Source organism: Artibeus jamaicensis, unplaced genomic scaffold (genome assembly GCF_021234435.1).
Source record: "Artibeus jamaicensis isolate MK-2021 breed Jamaican fruit bat unplaced genomic scaffold, CSHL_Jam_final contig_3176, whole genome shotgun sequence".
In the NCBI taxonomy this organism is placed as follows: Eukaryota; Metazoa; Chordata; class Mammalia; order Chiroptera; family Phyllostomidae; genus Artibeus; species Artibeus jamaicensis.
In genome coordinates, this window is record NW_026521740.1 from 6,615,905 (window position 1) to 6,634,527 (window position 18,623).

Genomic DNA, 18,623 nt, shown 5'->3' on the forward strand with positions numbered 1-18,623 from the left:
TCACTTCCAATTAATGTTGAGCTCCTGTCGTCACCTGGTGTGTGTCTCAGCCTCATTGCAACGTCTAGGGCCATGGTTCCCCAAACGTGGTCCCAGACCAGGAGCAGCGGCACCACCTGGAAACTCGTTAGAAATGGTGGATTCCCAGTGCCCCGCCCCACCCCATTCAGACCTGCTGAGTCAGCAACTCTGCGGGTGGAGACCAGCCATCTGCGTTCCCCTTCTGGTGATTCAGGTGCAAGTTTTAGTTTAAGAACCACAGGTCTGGAATGGGGCAGTGGGCATTAATTGTTTGGACACTTTGCCCAGTTTTCTGAATATGGATCTCCTGGACCTACTGCTTCTACCCCCTCAAATATTCCACCAACTGTTGCCTGCGAAGGGCTGGTAAGCCCACCACCACCCTAGGTCTGGAATATAGGTTTATGGAATATTGTAACCCATCACCAGCATCAAAGCCCCAAGTTCCCAACCTTCCTGGAAAAGAGGTCCAGAGACATAAAGAATGATGAAGGGAAAAAATGAAGTTTAGCCTGAAAAAGAAGATTAAGGGTGGATGTGATACATGACTTTGGGTATTCTAAAGACCATTGTGTAGAATACTTAGAATTATTCTTTATTTATGGGTTAGAGCAGAACCAATGACTAGAAGTTACAGGGACCAAAATTTGGGCTAAAGATAAGGAGGACCATCCTGATAGTCAGGGGCTTGTACACAGAAGGGGCTGCCTTTATGGTTGACAGTCTCCTCGTCACTGCTCAGAGGTAGAGACGACAGGACCCTTGTCAAGGACATAACAGAGCAGCTTCATGATTTTGGCAAGAGTCACCCTAGGTCCCCTTCAGGTTGCTTCTGACCTTCTGTGACCCTAGTGCTTTGCAGATAATAGGCACGATCAACACACATAGGAGGCAAGGAAAAGGATGAAGGAAGAAAGGACAGTGGGAAGAAAAAACGAATATAATTTATTACATTTGGCTTTCACTTGTATTGACCAAGGAACATCAAGTTCACCTTCCTATGTGTTGGTCATTATGATGTTACTGGTTAGCTAATATGCGTCTGTGAAGACATGGAAGCGACAATTGGAAAAGCAAAGGGGTGACAAATTGATTTGTACAATGTGTATAAATGTGCCCCCAGCGACAGGCACTGGCAAAGGAGGTGGTGGGGGTGTAGGAAAGGGCTAAGGCCTGGTCTCTGTGCTGTGATGCTCAGGCTAGCGTGGGGCATGGCCAGGCAGACAGACCCCTAAAGCCAGAGGCCCCAGGTGGTTGAGCACCAAGAGAGGCCTGGGGTCATGGAGCTGCATTCTCTTCTGAGGGAGAAAATCAAATTCACTAACCACACTAAATTGCTAATTCCTAGCACACTGTAGAAAACTTTGCTTTTAACCATTCAATTAATGTTTTTTTTTAATTAGAAGAAAAGGTAGGTTTAAAAAAGTAAAAGTTGTACAGTACTTTTAAATTGTTGATGTTAAAGGAATGGTTACTGTGTTTTATTATTAGCACGTTGAGGAAGTTAACTACTGGTCTCCAAAGCTGTCGTCTGCATTTCAATTGCTGCCGCAGTGTCTGAGCCACTCCAGGCCCTCAAGAAAAGTGTGTTCGGTTTTTAGAAAGTTTGGAAACCAGTTACCGATTCATAGGCACTTCCAAATACAAGCATGTAAGTTAGGATGGTCAGAGTGCCCATAATAATTGTGTGATTTGTAAAATCTGCCCAGTTAGGGATCTTTAAAGTTCACTTATTAAAGAGCATACATCCCTGTCCTAACACACGTACACACATTTCATTATACAGCAAACGCCTGTCCATGCAGAAAGGGCAAGAAAGCAGTGGGCTGATGAGTTTTAATCAAACTGGAAAAGAGCGCACTAGGCTCAGCACTGAATGTAAACATCCACTTTACAGTCAACACGCAGCACCGAATGGCAGCAGGCAGACTGTAATCTCTGACGGTTCCAAGGCACATCCCAGACCCTCCCTCCCGCCATTCCACGCTCCTGGACCTCAGTTGTCATTGTCCTGTCTTGTGGTGCAGAGATTAGTTTGAAACTGTCTGACCCCACCCTATGACAGCCTGGAACATCCCCTGAGAACTATTTGTGCTTTTTGCATAAAATTCAAATTAGAATTGAGCAGCAAGGACACCTCACCCTGGGTTGCTGCCACTGCTGTGTTGACATCTGGCTGAGGATGGGACCTTCAGCGAGGACCCATCCTGGGCTTTCCTTTGTGGGCCAGTCCCTCTGAGCGCCTGAGGGGGCTTGGGCCTTGTGCAGCACCCCCCGCAGGGAAGCAGCTCTGAGCTGGCTCCCATGAGGAGTCCATGGCACCATCTGTGTGTAAGAACCAAATACGTTGCTTCCGTTCCAGTACGACATTGGAAAATCTTCTTCCTCTCTAATGATGATAATGGGCTGACTCTGTATTTAGCAAGAGGGAATGAGTGGGCACATCCAGGGGAGTCATTCTGCTATCTGTCCAGATAATGTATCCAGATATTAAGATTAATTTAAACGATCCTCTCATCCATCTACAAACATTGCCAGTGTACCAGGATGCCCACGGCTGAAAATATGTTCTTCAGAGATGGTGTTGCCCCCATTGTCTTTCTGGTCACCGGCTGCCTGCAGTGTTCTCCTCCCTTCGTCTCCCCTCCCCTCCCTGCCAGCATCCCATCCCCACAACCTGCCATTCACTTTCACTCAGAGGCCGGATGCTGCTCTTGCTAATCTCTCTTACATCCAATCTCAGGTCTCTACACCTTTGCTGTTGTCCTAGACCAGGCCTGTGGTTCTTGGAGCTGAAAAGCACCACCTGACGCAACCCTGGGCTTTCTAGAGGAAGAAAATGACCTAAAGAAATGAAGTTGATGGTCTTGGCTTTAGGACAATAGCTTGGTGCTGACCCTGACCACCACCTCTCTCCAGATCAGTACACCATTACACACTCGGTCTGTCTGTGTTTCCATCCCTCCCGTGCAGATCGCAGGAAGTTCTCTCTGAAGCACTGGGGCGAGGTTATTCCAGCTCAGAAGCCTTTGGTGGCCCTCCACTGTCTCTAGAATAAAATCCAAACACCTAAACCTTGAGATCCACAGTCAGGCTCACTTCCTCCCTAATCCTCCCTTCTCTATACATCTCGAAACCAGCAAACTGACCTGTCCCTCCCCAGCACCCCTCACCTGGGGGTGCTTTTACCCCTGTGCCTGCCTGTCTGTCTGCAGAGTGCGAATCTGGATCCCACTCACTCTTCCCGGTCCACACTGAATGCTCCACTTTCTAAAAAGACTTTTCGGTTTCCCCCATGAAAAATAACCTCTCCTCCACTGCAGCAGCACAGTTGTTCGGCCACAGGTCTTTTCTGTCATCCATTACTGTGCATGACAATTGTGTGAACATACCCTGGTCATCTCTGCTGGTCTGGGGCTTCTCGAGAAGATTCCACAGTGCTTCCAAAACTGTAGCAACCAAAACTGCATGTGGTGTTCGCTCATCTGGGGTCCAGAAGTCAACCAGTCTGTTCATGTGTTTTCACGTTATCAGCCAGTACACTTAGAATGCTATTATTTCTCCAAGCGAAATGTTCATTGTCTATGTATCTGCTGACGTGGAGACCAATTATATTGTTTTGGTTGTGATACACAGTTTAACTGTTGGGCTAAACAATGTAGTTTGTCAACCACTGCAAAGCATTTTAAGTTAGTTCTATAGTAGCAGATTTATTTGACACAAAAATTTAAAACTGTGAAACACCAAGTAAAATTTTTTTCTAGACCAAATCTCACTCCCCCGACCTGCCCCGTTCACACACAAAGGACCCAGATTATCATTGAAACTCATCAAACATTTGCTGCCATCTTGTGGACACAGTGATACAGCCAAACAGGTTAAAGGAGTGAGCGACCTCTGCTTAACTGTTGCAGGATTAAACCACAGGAAACAGCTCTTCATTAATTAAACCATTTGTCCAGAAAGTGGTTAGTCAAAGCCAGAGAAGCCTTTGTTAATTGTTCTTTATCACCACAGAACCCTAGAATGATTGTCAGAAATGTGAATACAAATTCTCTTTACTTTCTCATCCCTACTATCCAGGAAGCAGAGCGGGTGCTGGGTGAGGGGATGTCAGGAAAAGGTGACTGGCTGATTTTTATAGGCTTTGCTTCTTGGGGCAAAAAGCCCAACTTGTTTTAATGAATGCACTAGCAGTTAGTAGTTTGCACACCAAAGTTCACAGTTTACTGTTGATTCAATAACCTCTTCACTGAATCACTCCCCAACAAGTCGAACTGATATTTCACAGGGGGAACAACCAGAAACCCATATTATGGCCACTCACGTACTGGAATTTAAATTAATTCATAAGAAATGGGCCTGGACTTCCAGTCAAGATGGTGGCACAGGCACACATGGCTCACCTCTTTGCATAACCACATCAAAACTACAACTAACACATACAGCAAGCGTCCCTCAGAACCATCAGATATGAAGTTAAATGGAAGCCTGACAACTACATCCATCCCAACTGGTAGGACCAGGCTATTCCCTCACCCATGTGTTGTGGGTAAAAATTCGGGAGGGGTATCTCCAGAGTGAGGAGTCCCAGCCCCATAGTAGCCCCAGTCCCCAGCCCAGGGTTCCAGTGCCAGGAAAATGACTCCCCACAACTTCTGGCTGCAAAGGCCAGTGGGGATTGGGTCAGTGGGAGAAACTGCAGGAGCCCTAAGCTGTTCCTAGCAGTTCCTCTTAAAGAACCCACACATGGACTCACCCACTCAGCCTCACTGCCTCTGAGCTCCAGCACCAGAGCAGCAGCTTGAAAGGCACCAGTGGTTCACAGGGAGAAACTGGAGTGTCTAGCATCAAGGTGAGCAGAGACCATTGTCCATTTTCTGAACCCTCCCCACAATGGCCACACACAGCTGGCAAGTTAGTGCCATATCTGCGACCCCATCAACCGGGCTAACATTGTTTGACCAGCCTTGGAGATCCCCCAAGACTCTGCCTGACCCAACTTACAGTCCCACCCAAGCTGCTTTTCCATTTGAATGGCTGGTCTTGGCTCATGCCTCACAAGTTCCTAAGTCTTATCAAACAAACAAGTGCCAGCCTCAGTAAACCCCAGGCATGACACCAGCAGCAGCCAGCCCAGATTCACAGCTTGGCTTTGCCTGGGAATCTCCAAGACCAGCACAAGTAGCAGCCTTCTCAGATTGCTGTAGCTCAGACAAGGTGATCCAAGGCAAAACACAGGTGGGGCCTGACCTTGGCCTGCACCACTTGGGAAATCCTAGGGCTAGCACACCCAGTGGGCAGCTATAGACCACATTGGAGTACCACCACCCTGCCCCTGCATAGCTGATCCTCCAGAGAGGGAGGAGGTTGGTGTTAATCATTGCAGCCAATCATTGCAGCTGAGTGGCCTGGGTAAATCCTCCCATTGATCTGCCAACAGCAACCAAGTCTTGGCTATAAGAGGGGGCTATACTCAGCCCACATGAAGGACACAACTGAAGTACCCAGGTTGAGTGACAGGGGAGGCTGTGCCCCTGGACCATACAGGACTCCTACCACATTAGGCCACACCACCAAGACATGGAGTCAAAGCAGCTCTACCTAATACATAGAAACAAACACAGGGAGGCTGCCAAAATGAGGAGACAAAGAACCATGGCCCAAATGAAAGAACAGATCAAAACTGCAGAAAAAGAACTAAACAAAATGGAGATAAGCAATCTTTCAGATGCAGAGTTCAAAACACTGGTTATAAGGATGCTTACGGAACTTAGTGAGGACCTCAACAGCATACAAAAGAGCCAGTCAGAAACGAAGAATATACTAATTGAAATAAAAAATAATTTACAAGGAAATAACTGTACAGTGGCTGAAGCCTAGAATCAAATCAATGATATGGAATATAAGGAAGCAAAAAGCAACCAATCAAAACAACAAGAAGAAAAAAATCCAGAAAAATGAGGATAATATAAGCAGCCTCTGGGACAACATCAAGAGATCCAACATTTATATCATAGGGGTGCCAGAAAGAAAAGAGAAAGAACAAGAAATTGGAAATCTATTGGAAAAAATAAAGAAAAAAAACTTCTCTAATTTGGCAAAGGAAATACACAAGCAAATCCAGGAAGCACAGAGAGTCCCAAACAAGATGGATGCAAAGAGGCTCACTCCAAGACACATCATCATTAAAATGCAAAATCTTAAAAGCAGCAAGAGAGAATAAGTCGGTTACCTACGGGGGCATCCCCATTAGACTTCCAGCTGATTTCTCAAAAGAATCTATGCAGGCTAGAAGGGATTGGCAAGAAATATTCAAAGTCATGAAAATCAGGGACCTAGACCCAAGATTGCTCTACCCAGCAAAGCTATCATTTAGAATCGAAGGGCAGATAAAGAGCTTCCCAAACAAGAAAAAACTAAAGAAGTTCATCATCACCAAACCATTATTATATGAAATGTTAAACGGACTTATTTAGGAAAAAGAATAGCACAACTATAAACAATAAAATGGCAATATATACATATCTACCAACAATTGAATCTAAAAACACACTAAGCAAACCAGAAGAACAGAGCCAGATCATGGACACAGAGAGCATTTTGGTGCTTGCCAGATAGGAGGGGAGTGCCAGGGAATGGATGAAGAGGTGAGGGGGTCAGGAAGTACAAATAGGTAGTCACAGAACAGTCATGGGGATGTAAAGTACAGTATAGGAAATGGAACAGCCACAGAACTTACACACAGGACCCATGGACATGAACAATGGTGTGGGGACTGCCTGAGGGCCTGGGGTTGCTGGGTGGAAGGAGGTAAAGCGGGAAAAACTGGGACAACTGTGATCACATGATCAGTGTAATATAATTAAATAAAATGGGCATGAAAAGGGAGAATGAAATTAAACAAGAATCACTTTACTTTTCATGGGACAGAGGACCTCTCCCCTACATACCTTTTTTGCTCCTTCGACTTTAACAGGTAAATTGATTAGCTATTTCAAATGGGATAGGTGCTCAGAATATGTTCCTTCTGTTTAAATGTAGCCCTTATTCAAAAACTGAGCTGGACCATATCTACAAATGTGTTCATGCTATTAGTATGTCTCCAGGGTGTTTTATTGCCTTCTTCTTGGCCAGTAATGAAACTCATATGTGGCACTGCATTTGTCTTAAAGAAATGATTTCTTATATACAGAGAATCAGGCCTGAATGAGAACCAGGACACTTCAAGCAAAGCTGATTCATATGGGTGGTACTTTCCTAGACATGTGCTTCATCAGTCCTTTAACTTCCCTGCCCTGGTTTTCAGCGGGGGGGGGGGGGGGAGGGAGGGTGGGCGTCAGGGTCACTCGTGTGTTTGCACGTTTTTGTTTCATCCTTGCCTGCCTTTGTTAATCACTCCAGAAGAGTTGTTCAGAAATTAGCTGTCAGATAAAGCCATGCCCAGCAGACAGAAGAAAATTGCATATTAATTTATTCATTCACCAAACCAAATGTATTGACCACTTAACTATGTACCAGATTCTGTGGTAGGCATAGGGATACAAAGGTGTAAAATTGCTCCCCTCCATCCACTCAGACTGAAAGGAGTAAAAGAGTGAATTGTCACAGAACCGCCTGGTGCGTGGAACACCAGAGGTGTACATGTGGGTTACCAGGAGCCTGTGGTTGCTAGACAGAAGGTGCACCAGGAGGGGAAAGGGGACATGGCCATGGAAAAGCAGAGGAAAACCGTGTGGTAGATGAACTGGTGTCTCTACTGGGATCGAACATGGAAGATAAATGTGAGGAGGTGAAGACTAGAACCTGACTAATCATGAAAGCCTTGCATTAATCTCAGCTACAGTGACCAAGCCCTGGATCATGCCATGGAAACGGCATGAGGGGACAGATTCTTGTCCCCTAAACAGAGGGAAACAGCAGGAGTTGGTGACAGGTAGGATACAGAATCCGAAGGCGCAGCGTTGACAAAGATGGTTTGGTTGCCACTTGGGCGGCTGTGTGCAGTGCGGTAGCATTTCAACGAGTGAGGAAACAGAACTTTGAAAAACAGGAGTGAAGTTTATTGTGACAGGAATCGCACGTCCAGAAGTCCGTGGTAGGAAAGTTTTGAGAAGGAAGTAGAGGTCACCAGAGAGAAAACCTGAACATTTCCATGGAATTTTGTCCTCAGACAATGGTGTAACTTGGCCAGGCACATCTCAGAGCAGTGAAGTGGTCTTGAACCAAATGTGCAAGGGCCCTAGGAATGCACAGAAACAAGGGTAAACCAGGAGTTCTCCGCCTTGGTTCCCTATCAGAATCAGCTGGAACCCTTGAGAGCTACCAGCAGGCAGGCTGCACCTGAGACCAACCGAAGCTCCAGGGGTTATTCCACTGCGCCCCTGACCTGGGACCACTGGTAGAAACTCTTCTTCTAGAAACTGCAACGAGAAAGAAGTGAGACAGATTAAAGACTACCGTGGGAGGTTACTTCCAAAGATGGGAATTATTTTAGAATTAACTAAGGGCCGAACACTAGCTGAGAGGAAGAAAAAGAAACAGGAAAGTTGGCGAAAACTCTTAAAGGGAGTGAGAAGGGGAGGTATCTGGAGGTGAGGTTAGTGGGAGAGAATGGGTGTGCACACAATTAAGTGTGTAGGTGGGAGAGTGAGGACACTCTTCATTATCGGCATGGCAGTAATTAAATGCACCCTCAAAGAGATGGGGTTGAAATGTCTTCTGCTGGGAATAAACAAACCTGTTAAGAAAACATTTCAGGAGACTCACTGCAGGAAGGCTGAGTGGCAAGATGGCTGTGCCGATTTCTTCCAGTTTTTGCTTTGTCTGAATTTCTGTAATTCTCACCACACCCCCAGTGTTAACTTATTCTCAACTCAGAGTAGATCATACAAAGGCAGGTAGTGTTCTCTTTCTATATCAATTACCATTTTGTCATCTTCATCACTTGCACCAATACAAATTTTCATGAACATGTGACCATACAGGGTTCCAGGGGAAACCATTTAGGCCTTACCCTGAGCTGTGCGCACTTGTGATCTGACACATAACAGGGGTGGAGACGGAGGAACTAACCATCACCCTGTGGCAATGCTGGCAAGTTCGCTCAGTTCACTCGCTGCATAGATTCGGTGAATGTGCACAGTATGTTTGAAGAGCTCAGCTCTGTATTTGTGTCTGTCTCTTGTCTCAGAAGTGTTGCCCAAACAGAGCAATTGTAGCCCAGATTAAGGCATTAAATTCCAATGTGGTGGCTGCTAATACCGCCTAGAAATCGGCAGCTCCGCTGCCGTTCTGCGGCTGCCCCACTGTGTCTGAAGTGCAATGTGCTGTGAAATCTCTCTGCCTCGCTCTGCCGTGAGGGTGGTGGGCTGGGCGTGGTGCTGTCCTCAGTCACTTCCACCACCTCTCCCACCGCACAGCTGTGCCACACACACAATGTTCGTTCGATAAGCACAACTGGTCTAGGAGCTTTGCGTGAATGGCCAGCCCAGTGCCCCCATCAGCTATCTCACTGGCCAGACGTCCATCCTCAGAACCATCTCCCGATGGTTCCAGTCCTGTTGAACCTCAAGTGGAGAGGTTCAGATAAAAGCAAAGTGGAGCCTTTTGTGTGTGAATGTGTTGAAACTGAAAACGCCGACCAAGGTCTACCTTACGCTTCCATTTCACGAAATACACATGATTCACAATAAACATTTACAATCCCACACGCAATCTGTTGACAAGATTCTCAACTCGTTTCCTGATGGAATCGTCAGAAACAATCTGAGCCTTTGGGGAAATTCAACTGTAATTCTTACAGAGATGTTTTCTTAGTTACCCTTCAACCCCTTCTTTAAAAGCTGTGTAGTGTAGCAACAAGGACAGAAACTTCGGAGTCAGACAGATTCACTGACCCACTGGTCGTGTCATTCCTGCCCCAGGCTTGTCTGCACCCGTGAATGGGCAGGGATACCTGACACCCCATCACAAGTTTGTTGTTGTGTTGTGCTGAAATGTTGCAGGTGCAGCAGTTAATACAGTGACTGCCTCACAGTAAGGGCCTGGTAAACCGACCTATTATTGTTTTCATCGATATTAGGGAAAGAGTTTTACTGAGGGGACACAAAGGGAGAAGCGGAACAGTAGTCCCACGAAAGCAAGTAGCTGAGGCTCTTTTCGTTCTACCGTGTCCCCGAAGTGCTGCCAGATGGAGGGAAAATCCCCTGCAGCCTCTGTGTCGGGCAGAGGGCTTCCTTCCCTGAACCAAGCATTTTGCTGGTTTCTCCCCTTGTGTTCTCTCTATAAAGTCTGACTCTTCCAAGTGATCGTGTTTTCTCCTTCTTGTCTTATGCTAGAAAGCCAGCCACGAGCAAATACAGGACACGCTTTTTTACTATTAATCTCGCACCTAGAACCATCTGATTTTCATGTACTTTATTTTCTCTCTGCTCTATTTTGGGTTTTATTTTAAATTTACATTAGCTGTAGCATTGTGGGCAACTATGTAAACTGCTGTAAATCATTTGTTCATGTGAAGGATATTATCGATCGAAAATAAGTGATGGATAAATGTATATTTCCCCCCTTTGCATTCTGATTTTGACTAATCCATTATTTATCTCAGAACTCAGCAAGTCAGAAACTTGCTCCAACACCAGGCAAATCAGCCAGGAGGGTCCTTCAGAATTACGGCAGAGGTCACCTTTAGGCCTGAATGGACCATGCATCTAAAACGGCCCATTCATTCTGCCCGTTGGCACAGATGCTCTGTGGTTAATTATTTTGATGCTAATATCTCTGTATATCTTTTTTAATGTGGATACCAGGCTGAAAACTTGGATTGAAACCAACAATCAACAGATGGCGATCACTCGGGGTCATGGCTATCCCGGGCCAGATTTTCACCAGTGACCGTGAATATAAGCCCCAATCTGGCCAAGAAGCCACTCCCCCCTTGTCTGCACACCCACCCAGAACCATCCCACTGGGCAAGTCTGTGGCTGTTCTCCTCAGAGACAAAAAAAAATCTCCTGTCTGTGCCCAAAGAAGGGTCTCGTTGTGATGTTACAGAAATATTTTCAGCATCAGTGAACTTGACATGTCCCATATTTTTATTTCTTTGTGTTAAGTGATCTGTCTGAGGCTATCCTTTTTAAAAAGTATCTGTCTCATAAAGAATCACGGGGGAATAGCAGGAAGAAGAAATCATAGATAATTGCAAAAGCAGATTTGGCCTGGGTCAGTAATGTTTGAATGATTCCATTTAATTTCGCATTTCTTTATCCAACACATATTCAAGTCGCTGCCCCTGCTGAGGATGATGGCTCTGAAAAGGGCCACCCTCCGTGTGAGGACCGCATTGTGCGACTATGATACAGAATGTTGTAGAACACAGTGATAAGGTGTTTTTTCCATTCTTCCCTTTCCTCTCCTGAGCCATAGTCATGCAACAATGGATATCAGCTGATGGCAGCTCTCACCCCAAAAGGAGCTCAATTAAGGAGCACAAAATCTCAGATGCTAAGTATCTGGACTGGGTAAGGGAAAGTGGTGGAAGAGTCAAGTCAACCTGGACTAAGCTAAACAAAAAGGGAGGCTGGTGGCCACTGTCCCTACAAACGAAAGGCCTGGAAGCCACTTCAAAATGCTGTGATCCTGTGGCTCAGAAAGTGTCATCAGGATGCCCTGCACCCCCGGATCTCTGGCTCTGCCCACTCGTGCTGGCCTCAGCCTCAGGAAGGTTCGGTTCACTCAGCAGCCCCAGAAGCTCCAGCCTTACTGCCTCCCAACTAGGAAAGGAAAGAGGCCTTCCCTATCCCATTGCTTCCATAAAAACCCTGAGAATCAGTCTGATACGCTTGGTTTGAGTCACTATTATCTCCATATTTGTTTGCTAGGACTGTGTTTAAACAACAGAAACTTACCCTCTCCCAGTTTGGAGGCCAGATGTCCAAAATGAAGGTGTCAGCAGGGTTGGCTCCTTCCAGAGGCTGGGAGGGAACATCTATTCCAGGCCTCTCTCCCAGCCTCCTAGAACCTTGGCTTCTTGAGGGCTTCCTCCCTGTGTGTTCTCATCTTCTTCCCTCTATTTGTGTCTCAGTGTCCAAAAGTCCCCTTTCTATAGAGAGGGACACAGCTTCTGTGTTAGGCTGGGTTAGGGCCCACTGTAATGACCTCATTTTACCTTGGTCACCTCTGAAAAGAGACTATCTCCAAATAAGACCACATTCTGAAATAATGAGGGTTAGGACTTCAACCCATCTTTTGGGGGGTGGCGGGCTAGGCTGTGTGGCAGGTCAACTCATAACAATCTCTAAACCAAAGACAATGTTGATGGGACCAAAAAGGACTGATTGGCCAGTTCTGGGCCACACGAGCACCCCAGAGCTGGGAGCAGCAGCATCTCCCTAAACACAAGTGGTAAGAGTGAGAAAGGGCTGGTTTTCTCGGGAAGAACTAGGGCCACTCTACCAAGAGAAAGAGGGATAGTGAGCAAGAAAATAGTCTTCATTATGCCAAGTATCATTAAACCAAAATAAAGGCCAAAATCTAATGCCCATGCCCACCTGAGGACTATATATGAATAGCCAAGTAAATGACAAAAGTGTATGTACTACGTGATTATTCAAATGGAATCATAGCATCTAAATTTCTCTCCAGCACCCCACAGGTTAAGAGAAGTTTTGCAAGTTGGCATCATTCTAATAAGGTGAAATTGCACTTGGCTGTTTAGATGCCAACATGGGGGAGAGTAAATCTAACAACAGAAAGACAATACTTATGTCCCAGTCCCATCAGTTGTCAAAGAACAAAGATTCGACAGTTGTGGAGCCCAGGGAAGGATGTGGCATCACTCTTGGCTGATCTGGTCACGGGCGAAGGCAGGGCTGTTGAATACATAAGAGGCGTCTTCTCAGTCCCCCTCTCCTGTCACGGTGAACATGAATCAGGCAAGGCATTTGTCCCCACTGGGTGTCGGTGGGGCTCAGAGTCGAGGTTGTACAGTGTGTGTGTGTGTGTGTGTGCACGTGTGTGTCTATGGGATCGACACACCCAGGAGTCACAGAGACTTCGTGCCCACGCCTGGCAGCCCTGCACGAGTCCTCCCCAGGTCAGGCTCCTGGCAGCCTTTATCGCAACCAGAGGTGGCTCAAGAAATTTGAGCCACTTGCCATCCTGACCTTAAAGATGCCACTGAGCTTCTGAGACACCTGCCCTAAGACAGCACCTCACCTGTTGTATCCTATGCCCATTCGGTTCCTGGATGCTTATTTTCTACCCATGCAAGTACACACAAGCTGCATAGTCACCATTATATAATAATATTTTAATATTATGTAGTAAATCCCTTGGCTTGATGCACCCTCTGATTTAGAAACAATCTTCCTTATGTCGGGAGATGCCTCTGCATGCTTTAGTTTCTGGAGACCCAGGAATGCACTTTTCTGACAACGGCTCAGGACACAGGCTGGTCTTTTGCCAGCTTTCTTGCTGTTAGTTCATTTCTTTAATAGCATCCTGGTGAGAGTCTTTTCAGAACCCGGGGACTCCCGCCTCAACCCTTTCTATTAACTAAAAATCCCTGAATAACCCTCCATATGGCACTGCCATGGTATTTGATAAACACCTTGCTGATTATTTATACAACTTTACGCTTATTTTGACAGGTCCTTCAGAGTAGTCTGTATTACAGCCCAACTTTGGTTGTGCATGCACCCCCACAGCTCTCTGTTGCTGGGGTAAGTGATCTACGGAATTCCTGCCACAGCTAACTTGGGGGAAGTGAGGAAAAAGGAAAGTGTAATCTAAAACAAAGGCAATTCTGAAACGCAAAAAAGGGAACAAAACTCTATCAGAGGTCCTGGTGAATATGTTTGTCCCTTCTGTCAGTGGGGCTCTGGACTGTAAACTGCTTTAACTACTAAGATCAATAAAGGGCAAGGCCCAGAGATAGTAGTTAGCTAATTGGCAGTAACAAGAAAACAGGCAGGCCGTGAGATAAGCTGACACTGTCTCGGGAGAAATAGACACAGTTGTTAAGGAGGGCAAGATGTAGTTCCCACGATGAGGTTTTTCCTATAATCAGTTTTCTAAGAAATGCCAAACACAATGGGCAACACCACTTCAGTTCTTCCCTCAAGTGATATTGAGTGCCTCAGTAGAAGGTTCTCCTGGGTACTTCTGAACAATAGGAGAAAAATTAAAAAAAAAAACTCAGCACCTGCCTTCAGGAAGCAGACAAGGTGGCTCAGACAAGGTGTGAACAAGCACACACGTGCAGGTGCACACACATGCATGGGACGTTCTGTTCACAGTAAAAATAAATGTCAAGAACTGAGAACACAAAGGGTGCTGTCAAGAAGAGAAGGGACCCAAGTCAGATGGGCTGAGTTATACCTTGTAGGTGCCATGGTAGGGGTCAGGCTTCATCCTCTTTGACCACAGAGAGGATGAAGGCATCTCAGGAGAACAGACACTTTGATCAGAAAGGAAAGAATCTCTGATATAGAAGCTGCCTCACCATCATTATATTACATCTGTGAAAAACACCCTACTAGATGCAGAAGTGAAAAAGCCCTCAAGTAATGTCTCCATGAATGTAGTGGACACTATCTTAGAACAGGTGACTAAACCAGTTAACCAAAGTGAGTGGGTAGATAGCAGCTACCAAGAAAATAGATGAGCCCTTTGAAAATTAGATTAATTACATTACCAGGTTGCTGTGAGATTCTGACCTTTATAATCAGCCTTGACCTGTAAAATTATATACACAATTTTCTCTAATCATCTGAAGTATATTTAAAGCTCAAATATAAATAAAGTCTAACTAAAATTTAGCCAATATATGAATATTCAGAAAGACTATCAGAACCTCTTGGAATTATAAATATCATATTTATTTCCCTTAATTCCATTCTCGTATTACTAGCTCTAGTTATGAAAGAATCCTTTCCCCAGAAACTAGACTACGGATTAGTAGCCACATTTTTTTCTATTCTTTCTATTCCATGAGAGAGATGTAGGAGATCAGAAAGACCACATATATCCCATGCACCATATTCCAGCATTTAAGGAAAATTGTGAGTTAAACGGGACAGATAACGAAGGATACAATTAACCACAGAGCACTGGACTCCCATACATATCTGTTAAAAACAGTGCAAAAATGTCACAGTAATGCTAATACTACTTATGGGGAGCTGTGAATTCTGTGAGTTGAGTGTTCCAGAAAGTTGTATGGTGTAGGAAGAGACCTGAACTGAAAGCTGTAATGATAAACAAGTCATTTCCCATCCAAGGGCTGGCTGCAGCTTTCACTCTGCAGAAGGGCTGGGACGGGGAGCAGAGTGGTGTGGCCCGGATCCATCTCAGAGAGCCTTGGAGTTCCAGCATTTCCTAACAGATGGGAGAAACGGGGACCAGGAACCGTGTTTGCAGGGTGGCATAACTGCTACCAGCAGGGGGCAGACCTGCTTAGAGAATCTAAATGTTTGCCCATCTTCCTTTAGGAAAACCTAGGAAAAAAGGAATTTATCTCTTCAGCCCTTAGCAGCTCAATGGCCTTGCAGTGGGCAAGAGCCAGAAGGACCTTGCCCCAAAGGATTTGTATTTCCAAGACACCAACACCTACACCAACACCTACCCCATAGCTGTGTCCCTCCCATGGACACTCTCACTGATGACGTCCTGACGGTTGATCTTCCTTTTTATCTTTGTCGTGTCTTTATTTCCTCCTTGTTTCTTGTGGTGGAAATAACAACTTTATTTGGAAATTTAAAATTTAGGAAACATAGTAGTCTTTTACCAATCTTTCTCTCCCCAAAACAAAATCCCCCATTTGAAGCGGAATTTGAGATGGAGACTTGAGAGGTGACTCTCCAAGAAGGGGGCAGACACATTCTTCTGTGAGGAGCAGAGGTGAAGCCAGCTCAGTGGTCTGTAGGAAACGTCTCTCCTCCTTTTGTTAGGAAATGACAAAGGAAAGAAAAGCTGTTAATTGATCAGTGGTGCCCATGTAGGTGAAAAAGAAGTGAGGCCAAAACAATTGAATATCTTGTTCTCTGAATCCTGTTTTATTCTAATGATGTAAATGTTTACTTAGAAATTTAGTGTTCTTATAGAATAATACTAAATCCCATCTTCTAATTAATTTTTAAAGCTCACATTTTTTATTAGGATTAAGTTCAGCGTATTTTCAAGATAATTTTAAAAATTAATAGAAAACATTTGTTCCATTTAGTAAGAACGTACTACTCTACAATAAATCTTAATTCAGATTATATACTGGGCTTTCATTTTGCGGATGTATGCACCTTTGAAATGCTGTATCTGTAATTGGAGGCTGTTTTTCATAAAACAAGAATTTGGTGGTGAACTTCTAAAGATGTCATCTAGAGAGCAACAGTGGGCATGGTCTAGAGCCTGCTGTCACTTACATGAAAGCACTTCCATCAGCTTCCTTCTTTGCTTTCTCTTTCCTTTCCTTGGGCGTCATTCATATACTGGAAGCATTTCAAGCAGGGCTGTGTAGTGCAAGAAGCCTGTGCTTTGAGCTAGACACACCAGGATTTTAAACCCAACTCTGCCACTTAAAATTTGTTTGACCTTGAATAAGTCATTCTGAGACAATTTTGGTCATCTCTAATATGGGTAATATAATGATACCAATTTTACTGTTGGTTTTTGTGAAAGTTAATTGAGAAAACACATGAAGCTGTAAAGAGCGTGTAGTCACCAGTTGGTAATGGGATTTGGGGGACTTGCCTCCAGGAAGCCTGTGATAGAAATTCTCCGAGCCGCCTGCCATCATTCCTTCCCTCCTTGTAGGGACATCTGCTCCTCACACCAAGAGCCAGAAACTAGTTCTCCTCCTCGGAATCTGGCCTGGCCTCGAAAACTGCTTTGACTGGCAAAACACAGTAGAAGTGACACTCTGGGAGTCCCAAGGCTAGGTCGTAAGAAGCCTTGCAGCTTCCAGAACTACAAGTCTCTTGTATGCTTGACCTTGTGGTGATCTCTGAGAATACAGCCGCGAGCTGTGAGAAGCCCAGACAATATGAAAAGGCCACAAGTAGACATGGGCCCCGTCAACAACGCAGCTGAGCTCCCTGTCAACAGCCAGCATCAGCTGCAGGCCGCACGGGCGAGCCACCTTGTCCCTCCAGCCCAAATGGGCCTTTAGATGCCTCCAAGCCAGGTGCCTATCCTATGGCATATGGGACAAGAGCTACCCAGCTGAGCCCAGCAAATCCACCAGATGATGAAGGATAATCATCCATTGTTATTTTAAGTAACCAGATTTGGAGTGGTTTGTCATGTTCACAATGGTAGATAACAGAAATAAAACTACAAGGAAAGTTTCTATGTTAAAGAGCTACTAGTCAAAGCCCAGGGAAGCAGCTAGGAGGGAGGGGACCCTACTAGAAATGTTAATCTGTAATTCACAATTCTGAACCCTACATCATTGTTTCAAAACTTCCAGAAAGGTTTGATTAGATTTTGAAGGGATATAGGGGGTTCAATGAATGTTGGTTGGATGCATAAGGGAATTGAGTGAATGAATGAATGTTTCCTATTATGTAAGTCCTCTAGTATAAAGCATCTAATGACCAGGAATCAGTCAAGAAGTTTCATAAGGAATCTATTATTTCCAGGCCATTAGGGGATCTAAGCCCTATTCAAGCAAGTTCCAGACTTAAAATAGCAACTGAAAGAACCTTAGAAATAATGCCAGTGTGTGAGCTTATTCTGTGGCAATAATGGACAGAATATGGACTGGAGATGAGGGGATGTGCTTGGGTTAGCAGGGTCAGGAAAAGTCTTCTTTCTCAGGTGTGGGACCCACATTGCACGTGAAAGTTCAGGTGGGTGACAGAAAGGGCATTCTGAATGGGAAAATGTTTGGGAACAAGGGCTGAGGGCTGGAAGCATGATGGGTAAGAACTCAAAATTTTACGGCAGGGATTAACGCCTTGGATGTTAGTAGGTGCCCCATCTGTGGAATAAAACAAGAAGTTCAGCATGGTCGGGGCTCCATCAGGACCTTAGGAGACTGTGAGCTCCCATTGTCAGGAACTAGGTGTGGACTGAAGGGAGGAAGAAGGGCAGGGAGTGAGCTGGGACACAGGCTGAGAGCCTCAGTCCCTTGAGCTTGAAAGTGTGGGGAGTGACCCACATCTTGTTCCCTTGACCTAAAAATGGTGCTTGGGAGAGCTGGCCTTGGAGAGTTCGTTGGAGCTGAGGGCATATCTTGTACAGTGAAATGGGGCCCCATCCCGTGTCCATGGTGCCGCAGGCACGCTCAGAAAAACCTTCATTTCCACGGTCATTCACCAGACCCTGTGAAGCAGGTAGCAAACTGGGCGAGGGTGTGGCCTGCCCAGGACTTCCAACTAGGCAGTGGGCAGCCTGGGCCCAGCTCTTCCACCCACTGGGCAGGTTCACACCAAACTCCTGCAGGTTTTATTTTCACCAAGGCTCACCAATGTCTCCAAATGACCTTGTTTACTGCACAAAATAATGCTGTGAGGCCGCTTTTTGAGGCTGTTTTGAGGAATGGCACATTACTCTTTGTTAGAAATATAATGATACTGATTACTAGACCAAAGTAGAGGATG